The sequence below is a fragment of the Neomonachus schauinslandi genome, chromosome 13 (assembly GCF_002201575.2).
Source record: "Neomonachus schauinslandi chromosome 13, ASM220157v2, whole genome shotgun sequence".
Lineage (NCBI taxonomy): Eukaryota > Metazoa > Chordata > Mammalia > Carnivora > Phocidae > Neomonachus > Neomonachus schauinslandi.
Window position 1 is genome coordinate 22,873,527 of NC_058415.1, and position 11,183 is coordinate 22,884,709.

Consider the following 11,183-nt stretch of genomic DNA (forward strand, 5'->3'; position numbering starts at 1 on the left):
ATGCCACTGATTTCTGTGCATCGATTTTATATCCTGCCACTTTACTGAATTCCTGTATGAGTTCTAGAAGTTTTGGGGTGGAGTCTTTGGGGTTTTCCACATAAAGTATCATATCATCTGCAAAGAGTGAGAGTTTGACTTCTTCTTTGCCAATTTGGATGCCTTTGATTTCTTTTTGTTGTCTGATTGCTGTGGCTAGAACTTCTAATACTATATTGAATAGCAGTGGTGATAGTGGACATCCCTGTCGCGTTCCTGACCTTAGGGGGAAAGCTCTCAGTTTTTCCCCATTGAGAATGATCTTCGCTGTAGGTTTTTCATAGATGGCTTTTATGATATTGAGGTATGTACCCTCGATCCCTATATTCTGAAGAGGTTTGATCAAGAAAGGATGTTGTACTTTGTCAAAAGCTTTTTCTGCATCTATTGAGAGGATCATATGATTCTTATTCTTTCTTTTGTTAATGTATTGTATCACATTGATTGATTTGCGGATGTTGAACCAACCTTGCAGCTCAGGGATAAATCCCACTTGGTCGTGGTGAATAATCCTTTTAATGTACTGTTGGATCCTATTGGCTAGTATTTTGGTGAGAATTTTTGCATCCATGTTCATCAGGGATATTGGTCTGTAATTCTCCTTTTTGATGGGGTCTTTGTCTGGTTTTGGGATCAAGGTAATGCTGGCCTCATAAAATGAGTTTGGAAGTTTTCCTTCCAGTTCTATTTTTTGGAACAGTTTCAGAAGAATAGGTATTCATTCTTCTTGAAATGTTTGGTAGAATTCCCCTGGGAAGCCATCTGGCCCTGGTCTTTTGTTTTTTGGGAGATTTTTGATGACTGCTTCAATTTCCTTAGTGGTTATAGGTCTGTTCAGGTTTTCTATTTCATCCTGGTTCAGTTTTGGTAGTTGATACATCTCTAGGAATGCCTCCATTTCTTCCAGGTTATCTAATTTGCTGGCATAGAGTTGCTCATAATATGTTCTTAGACTTGTATTTCTTTGGTGTTGGTTGTGATCTCTCCTCTTTCATTCATGATTTTGTTGATTTGGGTCATTTCTCTTTTCTTTTTGATAAGTCTGGCCAGGGGTTTATCAATCTTGTTAATTCTTTCAAAGAACCAGCTCCTAGTTTTGTTGATCTGTTCTACTGTTCTTTTAGTTTCTAGTTCATTGATTTCTGCTCTGATCTTTATGATTTCTCTTCTCCTGCTGGGTTTAGGCTTTATTTGCTGTTCTTTCTCCAGCTCCTTTAGGTGTAGGGTTAGGTTGTGTACTTGAGACCTTTCTTGTTTCTTGAGAAAGGCTTGTATTGCTATATACTTTCCTCTTAGGACTGCCTTTGCTGCATCCCAACGATTTTGAATAGTTGTGTTTTCATTTTCATTGGTTTCCATGTATTTTTTTAATTCTTCTTTAATTTCCTGGTTGACCCATTCATTCTTCAGTAGGATGCTCTTTAGCCTCCATGTATTTGAGTTCTTTCCGACTTTCCTCTTGTGATTGAGTTCTAGTTTCAAAGCATTGTGGTCTGAAAATAGGCAGGGAATGATCCCAATCTTTTGGTACCTGTTGAGACCTGATTTATGACCTAGGATGTGATCTATTCTGGAGAATGTTCCATGGGCACTAGAGAAGAATGTGTATTCCGTTGCTTTGGGGTGGAATGTTCTGAATATGTCTCTGAAGTCCCTTTGGTCCAGTGTGTCATTTAAAGTCTTTATTTCCTTGTTGACCTTTTGCTTAGACGATCTGTGCATTTCAGTGAGGGGGGTGTTAAAGTCCCCCACTATTATTGTAGTGTTGTTGATGTGTTTCTTTGCTTTTGTTATTAATTGCCTTATATAATTGGCTGCTCCCATGTTAGGGGCATAGATATTTACAATTGTTAGATCTTCTTGTTGGATAGATCCTTTAAGTAGGATATAATGTCCTTCCTCATCTCTATTATAGTCTTTGGTTTAAAATCTAATTTGTCTGATATAAGGATTGCCACCCCAGCTTTCTTTTGGTGTCCATTAGCATGGTAAATGGTTTTCCACCCCCTCACTTTCAATCTGGGGGTGTCTTTGGGTCTAACATGAGTCTCTTGCAGACAGCATATTGATGGGTCTTGTTTTTTAATCCAGTCTGGTAGCCTGTGTCTTTTGATTGGGGCATTTAGCCCATTTACAGTCAGGGTAACTATTGAAAGATAGGAATTTAGTGCCATTGTATTGCCTGTAAGGTGACTGTTACCGTCTATTGTCTGTGTTCCTTTCTGGTCTATGTTGCTTTTAGGCTCTCTCTTTGCTTAGAGGACCCCTTTCAAGATTTCCTGTAGGGCTGGTTTTGTGTTTGCAAATTCCTTTAGTTTTTGTTTGTCCTGGAAGCTTTTTATCTCTCCTTCAATTTTCAATGACAGCCTAGCTGGATATAGTATTCTTGGCTGCATATTTTTCTCATTTAGTGCTCTGAATATATCCTGCCAGTCCTTTCTGGCCTGCCAGGTCTCTGTGGATAGGTCTGTTGCCAATCTAATGTTTCTACAATTGTAGGTTACATATCTCTTCTCCTGAGCTGCTTTCAGGATTTTCTCTTTGTCTATGAGACTCGTAAGTTTTACTATTAGATGTCGGGGTGTTGACCTATTTTTATTGATTTTGGGAGGGGTTCTCTGTGCTTCCTGGATTTTCATGCCTGTTTCCTTCCCCAAATTAGGGAAGTTCTCTGCTATAATTTGCTCCATTATACCTTCTGCCCCTCTCTCTCTTTCTTCTTCTCTGGGATCCCAATTATTCTAATGTTGTTTCGTCTTATGGTATCGCTTATCTCTCGAATTCTGCCCTCATGATCCAGTAGTTGTTTATCTCTCTTTTTCTCAGCTTCTTTATTTTCCATCATTTGTTCTTCTGCATCACTGATTCTCTCTTCTGCCTCATTTATCCTAGCAGTTAGCGCCCCCATTTTTGATTGCACCTCATTAATAGCCTTTTTGATTTCTACTTGGTTGGATTTTAGTTCTTTTACTTCTCCAGAAAGGGTTTCTCTAATAACTTCCATATTTTTTTCAAGCCCAGCTAGTATCTTTAAAGTGATGATTCTGAACTCCAGATCTGACATCGTACTAATGTCTGTATTGAGTAGGTCCCTGGCAGTCGGTACTACCTCTTGTTCTTTTTGTTGAGGTGATTTTTTCCGTCTTGTCATTTTGTGCAGAGGAGAATAGATTAATGAGAGAACAAAATGCTAGCAGAGTAACAACGTCCCCAGAAAATATACTCTAAACAAATCAGGAAAGACTTGAAGGAGTGGGAAAAGAAAGGGAAAGAGAGAAAAAAGAAAAAGAAATAAAAGAAAAAGATAAAGATAAAAACAAAAACAAACAAAACAAAACAACAACAACAACAATAAAAAAAAACCAGAATGTGATCAAATATGATCAGGCTGGTATACAGATCAGTGCCACACACTAGATTTGGGGTGTATTTTGGTCTTTTAGAAGAAAGTGCCTCCCAAAATTTTAAAGAAAGAAAAACTTATATATGTACAAAAATAAGAGTTGATATGATGAAGGGATGGAATATGACTGTAAAGATGGAAATTATAAAAAATTTTATAAAAGGAATTGATAAGAAGTTGTTTGAAAAAAGAAAGAAGAGGATTTAAAAAAAGAAAAAAGAAAAAAAAAGAAGGGACAGGATGTGATCAGGCAGGGGAATAGAAAACACCATATACTAGAGATTTAGGGTATATTTTAATCTGTTAGAAGAAACTATCTTAAAATTTTAAAGAGAGAACAACTTATATATATAAGCCAAAAATACGGGTAACTACTATGAAGGGATAGAATATGACTCTAAAAATGAAAAATAAAATTTTTTTTTTAAAAAAAGGATTGATAAGATGTTGGTTGAAAAAGGGAAAAAGAAAAATTCAAAAAGAAAAAAAAGAAAAAAAGACAGTTAAAAAAAAAATTAACTTTGAAAGACTAAAGGATCATGGTAAAAACGCCATGAATTCTATGTGCAGTATTCCCCTAGCGCTGGAGTTCTGCCGTTTTCATTGATCAGTAAACTTGGTCTTGGCTGGCTGTTCTCACTGATCTTCTGGGGAGGGGCCTGTTGCCGTGGTTTCCAAATGTCTCTGCCGGAGGCGGAATTGCCCCGCCCTCGCCCCCTCCCGGCTAAGTAATCTGCTCAGGTTTGCTCTCCGGGGCTTTTGTTCCGTGCGAGCTTTCCGTACAGCTTTGGAGGCGGACAGTGAAAATGGCGGCCTCCCAATCTCTGCCCCGGAGGAGCCGAGAACTCGGGGCCCGCTTCTAAGTGAGCCCCCAGAGAAAAGCCGTCAGTCACTCCCGTCTCCCCGGTCTCCAGCTGTACTCTGTGCTCACCCGGCCTGTGACCGCGCGTTTCTATCTCTGGCACCCGACCCCGGGTGGAGTCTTCAAACCCAGCAGATCCCTGCGGCGCACTCCCGCGCCGCTCCTCCGGGGGGAGGAAGGTGAGTCTCCCCGGATCTGCCGCTTGTTGGGTCCCTGCTGGAGGAGCAGGGGCCCGACTGTGCCGCGGATCACAGTTTATGGCAACCCCGAGCTGAGAGCCCGCGCCTGGGCTCCGCCTCTGCAGCCGGCTTCCCTGCTCCGATACCTGGGAGCTCTGGCACACTCAGGCACCCCCAGTCTTTCTGTGACCCGTGGGTCCTGAGACCACACTGTCCCGGAGGGTTCCACCCCCCGCTTAGCCACCAGAGTGACGTCCCTCAGTGGAGCAGACTTTTAAAAGTTCCGATTTTGTGCTCCGCGGCTCTATCACTTGCCAGAAGCGGCTGCCGGAGGCCCCTCCCCCGCTGTCTATCCTCCCGAATATCACCTCGGATTCACTTCTCCGCACGTCCTACCTTCCAGAAAGTGGTCGCTTTTCTGTTTAGAGAGTTGTTGCTATTCCTTTCTTCGATCTCCTGTTGGGTTTGTAGGTGTTCGAATGGTTTGATCCCTATCCAGCTGAATTCCTGAGAGGAGACGAAATCCAGGTCTCCTACTCCTCTGCCATCTTGCTCCGCCCCCCCCACCTTTATTTCTAATGTATGTTTTCTGGATGTCCTACATGTGCTTCTGCAAAGAAGATAGCCCTGCTTCACGATAGCTTTTAAGATGAAGCTGTGAAGCTGTAAAACCACAACTGTTAGAGGAGTCGACGTGTTTTTGAGATGATTTTTCAAAAGTCTAGAATATCTAATTCAAACTAGTGAAAACATAGTATCAATTATTAAACATTTAAAGTAAGGGAGGAAATATAGAGAACCTGTACAATATGGTTTTTATCCTTAAGAAATGTTATCCGTGCGCCACAAGCCTAGTTTCCCCTTTTGAGTGCAGAAGCTTAGTCATATAAGCAGGAATAAAAAAAAAATCAACCAAGCCATTTGCCTCTCCCAAGATCATGAATTACAGAGCTGAGGGTTCAAGGACACTGATTGCCCATACAACTCTGCAGGGAGTTGAACTGAACTCAGTTTGAGGTCACCACACGGCAGCAGAGGACAGAAGATAATGAGATGTCTGGGCAGTGGGGTAGCTCTTCGGCTGCTCATCTGAGAAATCCTCGTGCATGGATGAGGCGGATGTGACTCACTGATTCAACTTGAAGCAGGAAGAATGGTGAACACAAGGAAGGGGGAACAAAGAAAAACTCAGGATGGTGGGAAATAGCCGAGATTAAAAGCAATCTTTACAGGGGGCCTTACCTAACCAGGGCTAAGAGTTGGAAATGTACGTTTATCTGCTATTAGTCCACTCACCAGAAGGGACTTTTTAGTAGAAATTTGAAAGGAATTTCATGCAGTAGACATGCACAGACACATTAGTAAGTTATGTCCTTTGCATAGGGAAGCTGCAAATTTACCAAGCATTATAGAATGTATATTCAGATGTAGAGAGATTCTTCTGTTTTTTTTCATTGATAAAAAATATCACAAATATACACAGAAGTAAAGAGGAAAAATACACTAAACCCCCTGTACCCATTGCCCAGCTTCACCAACATTTTATCTATCTTGGAGAACCTTCTTTTTGATGAAGGAAGTTGGCATCAGAAGAGGCCTGGAAACATACTCTGAAGAGGGGCAAGCAAAGGCCCAAATTGTCAGCAGGGTTCCCTGAATCCCTCCAGTGTGACATTATTAACACATTATGGCATTACTTGTTAAATGAAAGGTATTAGCTCTGTGAATAATCAAGTAATCAAAAAGTACTTACGCTTTGGCTTTTTATTACAGGTTCTTCAGCCACTTACATTTAAAATTTTTTTAATATATCATTATTTTAAACACACATCATTATTTTAATTATATCCAATTAAATATACCTGCATGTCCTCAGCATGCATCATTATGTACTTTACTAAAAAGCACTTTGAATCAAATTGCATACCAGCATTCTTTATTATAATTTATGTACACATATCTGCAGCAGATTTATACATTTTGGAGAGTAATTATCAAGAAGTTTGTTTAGACTTCCAGTAAATGTGAAACTTAACTTGAACTTCAGTATACTTTGGTATTTCTAATTTTGTGGTATTTTCTAATATCGTCCTGGAAGACACTGCTTTGTTTTTTCATCTGAGGAGAGTATGGGTACACGAAGAGAAATCATTACAATTTCCAGATCCATTTGTGCCCAAGTCTTTACATTTTTTCACCTCTCTCATTTTTGATTCTCCCAAATAATAGACTGAAAGATCGTCTATGACTCAGTCCCAATCACATGAAAATAATATAGCTAAGTTATAGGAATATAAGAAAATATAGCCCTTAGTGATTCGTATAGAAGGATTTTAGCTCTTTTTACCCAAGGGTTTAGCCCACTTTTTATATGTTTTTTTTTTAAAGATTTTATTTATTTATTTATTTGAGAGAGAGAGAGAGAAACAGCATGAGAGGGGATAGGGTCAGAGAGAGCAGCAGGCTCCCCACTGAGCCGGGAGCCCGATGTGGGACTCGATCCCAGGACTCCGGGACCACGACCCGAGCTGAAGGCAGTCGCTTAACCAACTGAGCCACCCAGGCGCCCTATATCTGTTTTTGCATCACTCACAGATAAGCATGAGTAATTCTTACTGCTGGTGTTTGGCATATGATAGAGTAGTGCAAGGATCCTTAAACTAGAATTCAACATGTTGTTCTTACATTCTAGACAGCAGTCTACTGTCAGCTACCACCCCATCCCTGTGATTGTTTGTAACAAACCGAGCCACTAAATAAACTCACAAAGGAAAGGCTCAATCTCTAGAGGTGTTGGAGGCAACCTGTTGGTCCAGTTTGATGCTAATGTCTTGACTGATTCCCATAGCCCAGATTCCAAATTTTTGGATTGACTCTATGACTTGAATCCTTAACCTTTCCTCAACTCATATCCACTGGTTTTTGGCATATTTCTTTATTTCCTCCAGTATATGAACCAAAGTTTTCCTGTGTGGTTTCTGTGTTAACTCATCTCTCAAGCCTTGGCATCTCTTGTTTTCTCAAGGGAGGATGCCTGTTGTTAGAGCAGCTCTTTGCTGTTCCCCACCTCCCTCCTTTCAAGGGAGGGTAAGAGTTAGAAACTGGGTTATTCTGTGACCTGAGGTAGTCAGTTACATTCTCTAATACCAGTTTTATCCCAACTGAGGGATTTGTGACTAGGTCATCTCTAATGGTTTACATTCTCTTTTGTGTTTTTGAAATATTTGCCTTATTTTTTTATATTACATGATTCTGTATGATTATATTGTCATTGTAAAGGTTTTAGATAGTACCCAGATACATAGAAAATGATTGTAGAGACCTCTTAACTTTGCTGCCCCTCCTAACTCTCCTTTTATAGCCAAAGATAACTACTCACACTAACATTTCTTGATTAATTTGTCTAATAAAACTTTGTCAAACAAAGTTGATTCTTTGTGACCTTTTAGCAGCTATAATTTGTGCATTCTATTTTGAACACTGTTAGTCATTCAGGAGGCTGTGTTGGTGAGGAATGGTGTGGGTGATCGAAAAGGCACGAGCTTTCAGCAGAAGATTTGAAATACAAACAGTGAATTGTTCTTCTTGGTTTGAATAAGATTCTGTGAAGTTAGTTTTCTCCCTTTCCAATGACAAGAAAACTTGAGGGGAAGGAGATGGTGGTAAGAGCAGAGGAAGGAAAAAATGTTTTCTGTCATTTTATAGATTGCCGTGTGTAAAAGTAGTCATCAGAAAGTTTATTTCCATCTTCACAATAGCCCATGAAACTTATGTGTTTAGTGGTATATTTTGGATTAAGTTTTGTGACTTCAATGACTAAGTTTTCCATTGACTAGAATAACTGAGAACAAAGATTGTGGTGAAATTCTTTGTTCATAAATAGATGTTTCTCTAAAAAAAAGTTTTCTGTTAAAATGATAAAGCATGACAATTTCTAGTGGCAAATTACTGTATTAACAACATGAGAGCAAAATTTAAAGAACTACAAATATATTGGTATGCTCTGGTTCCCTTTTTGTTACTAGTATTACCTATTATCAATAGCTAATAATTTGAGCAAAGTACTATTGTAGAAAACAATTTACCTACCCTTATCAGACCCCTTGTAGAGTAAATATAGTTACAAGGCTTTTAGAAAGTGACTTGAATAGCATATGAAGCTCTTTTGGTTCCCTTTCTATTATTAATCTCTTCGTTTTAGCAGATGGTACTTAGAACTCATTTTACATAAGAATTTATTAAACTGATAAGAACAGATACTACACTTGATCTTAGCCAAAAGGCCGAGAAGCGATTTTACATAAGAATTTATAAGAATGAATCCCATTTTAAGTTTCAGTTTCTTTGCTTCTTTGCCCCATGTAAAATTAGATAAAAAAAAGACAGTTCTTATATGTTTTAAACATCAACCTCAGTAATTTTTTTCCACACACAGGAAAACTTAACACATTTTTCTTCTCATTAAACAACAACAGCAACAACAGTAAAACCAAATCAAAACAACCACCCCGCCAAAAAAAAACACACAAAAAAAAACAGTGACTAGCACTTAGAGCCAAACTACTAAAGATTATGTTACTGAAAGCAAACAATTTTGCACCTCAAATTTTATACCCAATCAAATTTGTGTTCCAGTGAAAGACCAAAATAAAGATATTTTGGACATGACCAACAGATTACTTTGAAAGTAATATTCAAAATATATTGCTATAAAACAATAAGAAAAGGAAAGGAAAAACAAAATGAATACAGCAACAAGGAAGATTTGGGCCCAAAACTATTAAAGTTATTGCTGAGTCTAAAGAACTATTGACACATAATAAAGAAACAGTTATTAATAATATGGAACTAAAATTCCAACCTGTAAGTAGTAGATGTGGAAATAGAGGGGTTTAGAGAATAGGAAGCCAGAATTCTGGTGGGGCCAGAACTGAAGATGTCTTGAAATTCTTTCCTTGATCAGGAAGATAATAGAGATCCTGATTATTTCTAGATATTGAGAAGATACATATGTTTGTTTATTTATTTATTTATTTATTTATTTATTTTAATATTGTATTTATTTATTTGACAGAGAAAGAGAGAGAGAGAGCACAAGCAGGGGGATCAGGAGAGGGAGAAGCATGCTCCCCACTGAGTGGGGAGCCTGAAGCGGGGCTCAGTACCAGGCCCCTGAGATCATGACCTGAGCTAAAGGCAAGCATGTAACTGACTGAGCCACCCGGGTGCCCCAAGATATATATATTTATATGTGAATATTAAAATGTCAAGGCAATCCCTAAGAAAAATAGGAAAAGAATAGAATACACGTCTTTTTAAACATTTAAAAAAGAAAAAAATGGAACAACTACATTAATTCAACAAAAGGCAGAGGACAAAAGAGACTGATGGGAAAGAATGATAAATGGAAAACATGAAAATAGGTCGTCAGAAATATGTCAGACATAGAAGTAGTGACACTAAATGTGAATGGCTTACATTCTCCCGTTTTAACACAACCTTTTAGACTATATATATATATGTATATATATATGTATAAATTTTATGCTCTTAAACTCTGTGACATCCCCAAAGAAAAGCAATAAAAAATGTTTGACAAGAATATGCAATAATTATGAAATTGTATGCAGGACAAAGTTATGAAATATAAAGCAAAGCGAAGAAAAAAAGGAATGATGAAAATACAGAGAAGTGGATAACCCATAATCATAGTGGGAGAATTTACTATAACTTTCTCAAAAATGAATAAATTCAGGAGATAGAATTTTAAAACACATTTAACAACCTTGCTATAACATATATAATTTACACATTTTAAATATTTATAAACTTGATGATCATCAACTAGAGAATTGACACAATTTTCAAGCATCCATGAAACATTTACAATATTTGATCATATGTAAGTCTACTGGGAAAACCTCCATAAATTCCAAAGAGCAGAAGTCATAGTTCATATTTTCTGAAAAAAATATAGTAAAATTGGGAAACCTGGGTGGCTCAGTCGGTTAAGCGTCTGCCTTCAGCTCAGTCATGATCCCGGAATCCTGGGATCGAGCCCTGCATCAGGCTCCCTGCTCAGCAGGGAACCTGCTTCTCCCTCTTCCTCTGCCTGCCGCTCCCCCTGCTTATGTATGCTCTCACTCCATCAAATAAATAAATAAAATCTTTTAAAAAATATAATAAAATTAAATAGTAACAACAAAAGGAGAATCCTCTAGCCTTAATCTACATATTTCAAAAAAAAAAGATATACTCTCTTCTAAATAACTCCTGGTTTAAAGAGGAAATAAAGACAGGAACTATTAATCATTTATAAATAAACAACGCTCTACCAATCATCGCTTATTGACTGTAGCTAAAGCAGCACTTAGAGGAAATTTTATAGCCTCAGTTCAGTTATTAGAAAATAAGAAGGGATTGAAAAATTCAGTAATTGAGAAAAGAAGCAATAAAATAAACAAGAATGTACACGAATGGAGATAATAAATTAATGACATAGAAAAAACAGAACAATTGACTTTCTCTATAAAACCCAAAGCTGCTTCCTTGAAGTGGTCTATGAAGTAGACAAAACCTTTGTTGAGTCTGATCAAGAGAAGAAGAGGTAGGATGGAAATATATTGTAGAAACAAAGGCGAGGACTTAACTACAGATTCAGAGGAAATCTTTAAAAATCATAGAAGTATAATGTCTTCGA

At 38.0% G+C, this 11,183-nt stretch overlaps 1 pseudogene; it reads right to left on the reverse strand.

Annotated features, from left to right (window-relative positions):
* Positions 1-8,685: 8,685 nt before the first annotated feature.
* LOC123326583 lies at positions 8,686-8,778 on the reverse strand (annotated as a pseudogene).
* Between the last annotated feature and the right edge of the window lie 2,405 nt (positions 8,779-11,183).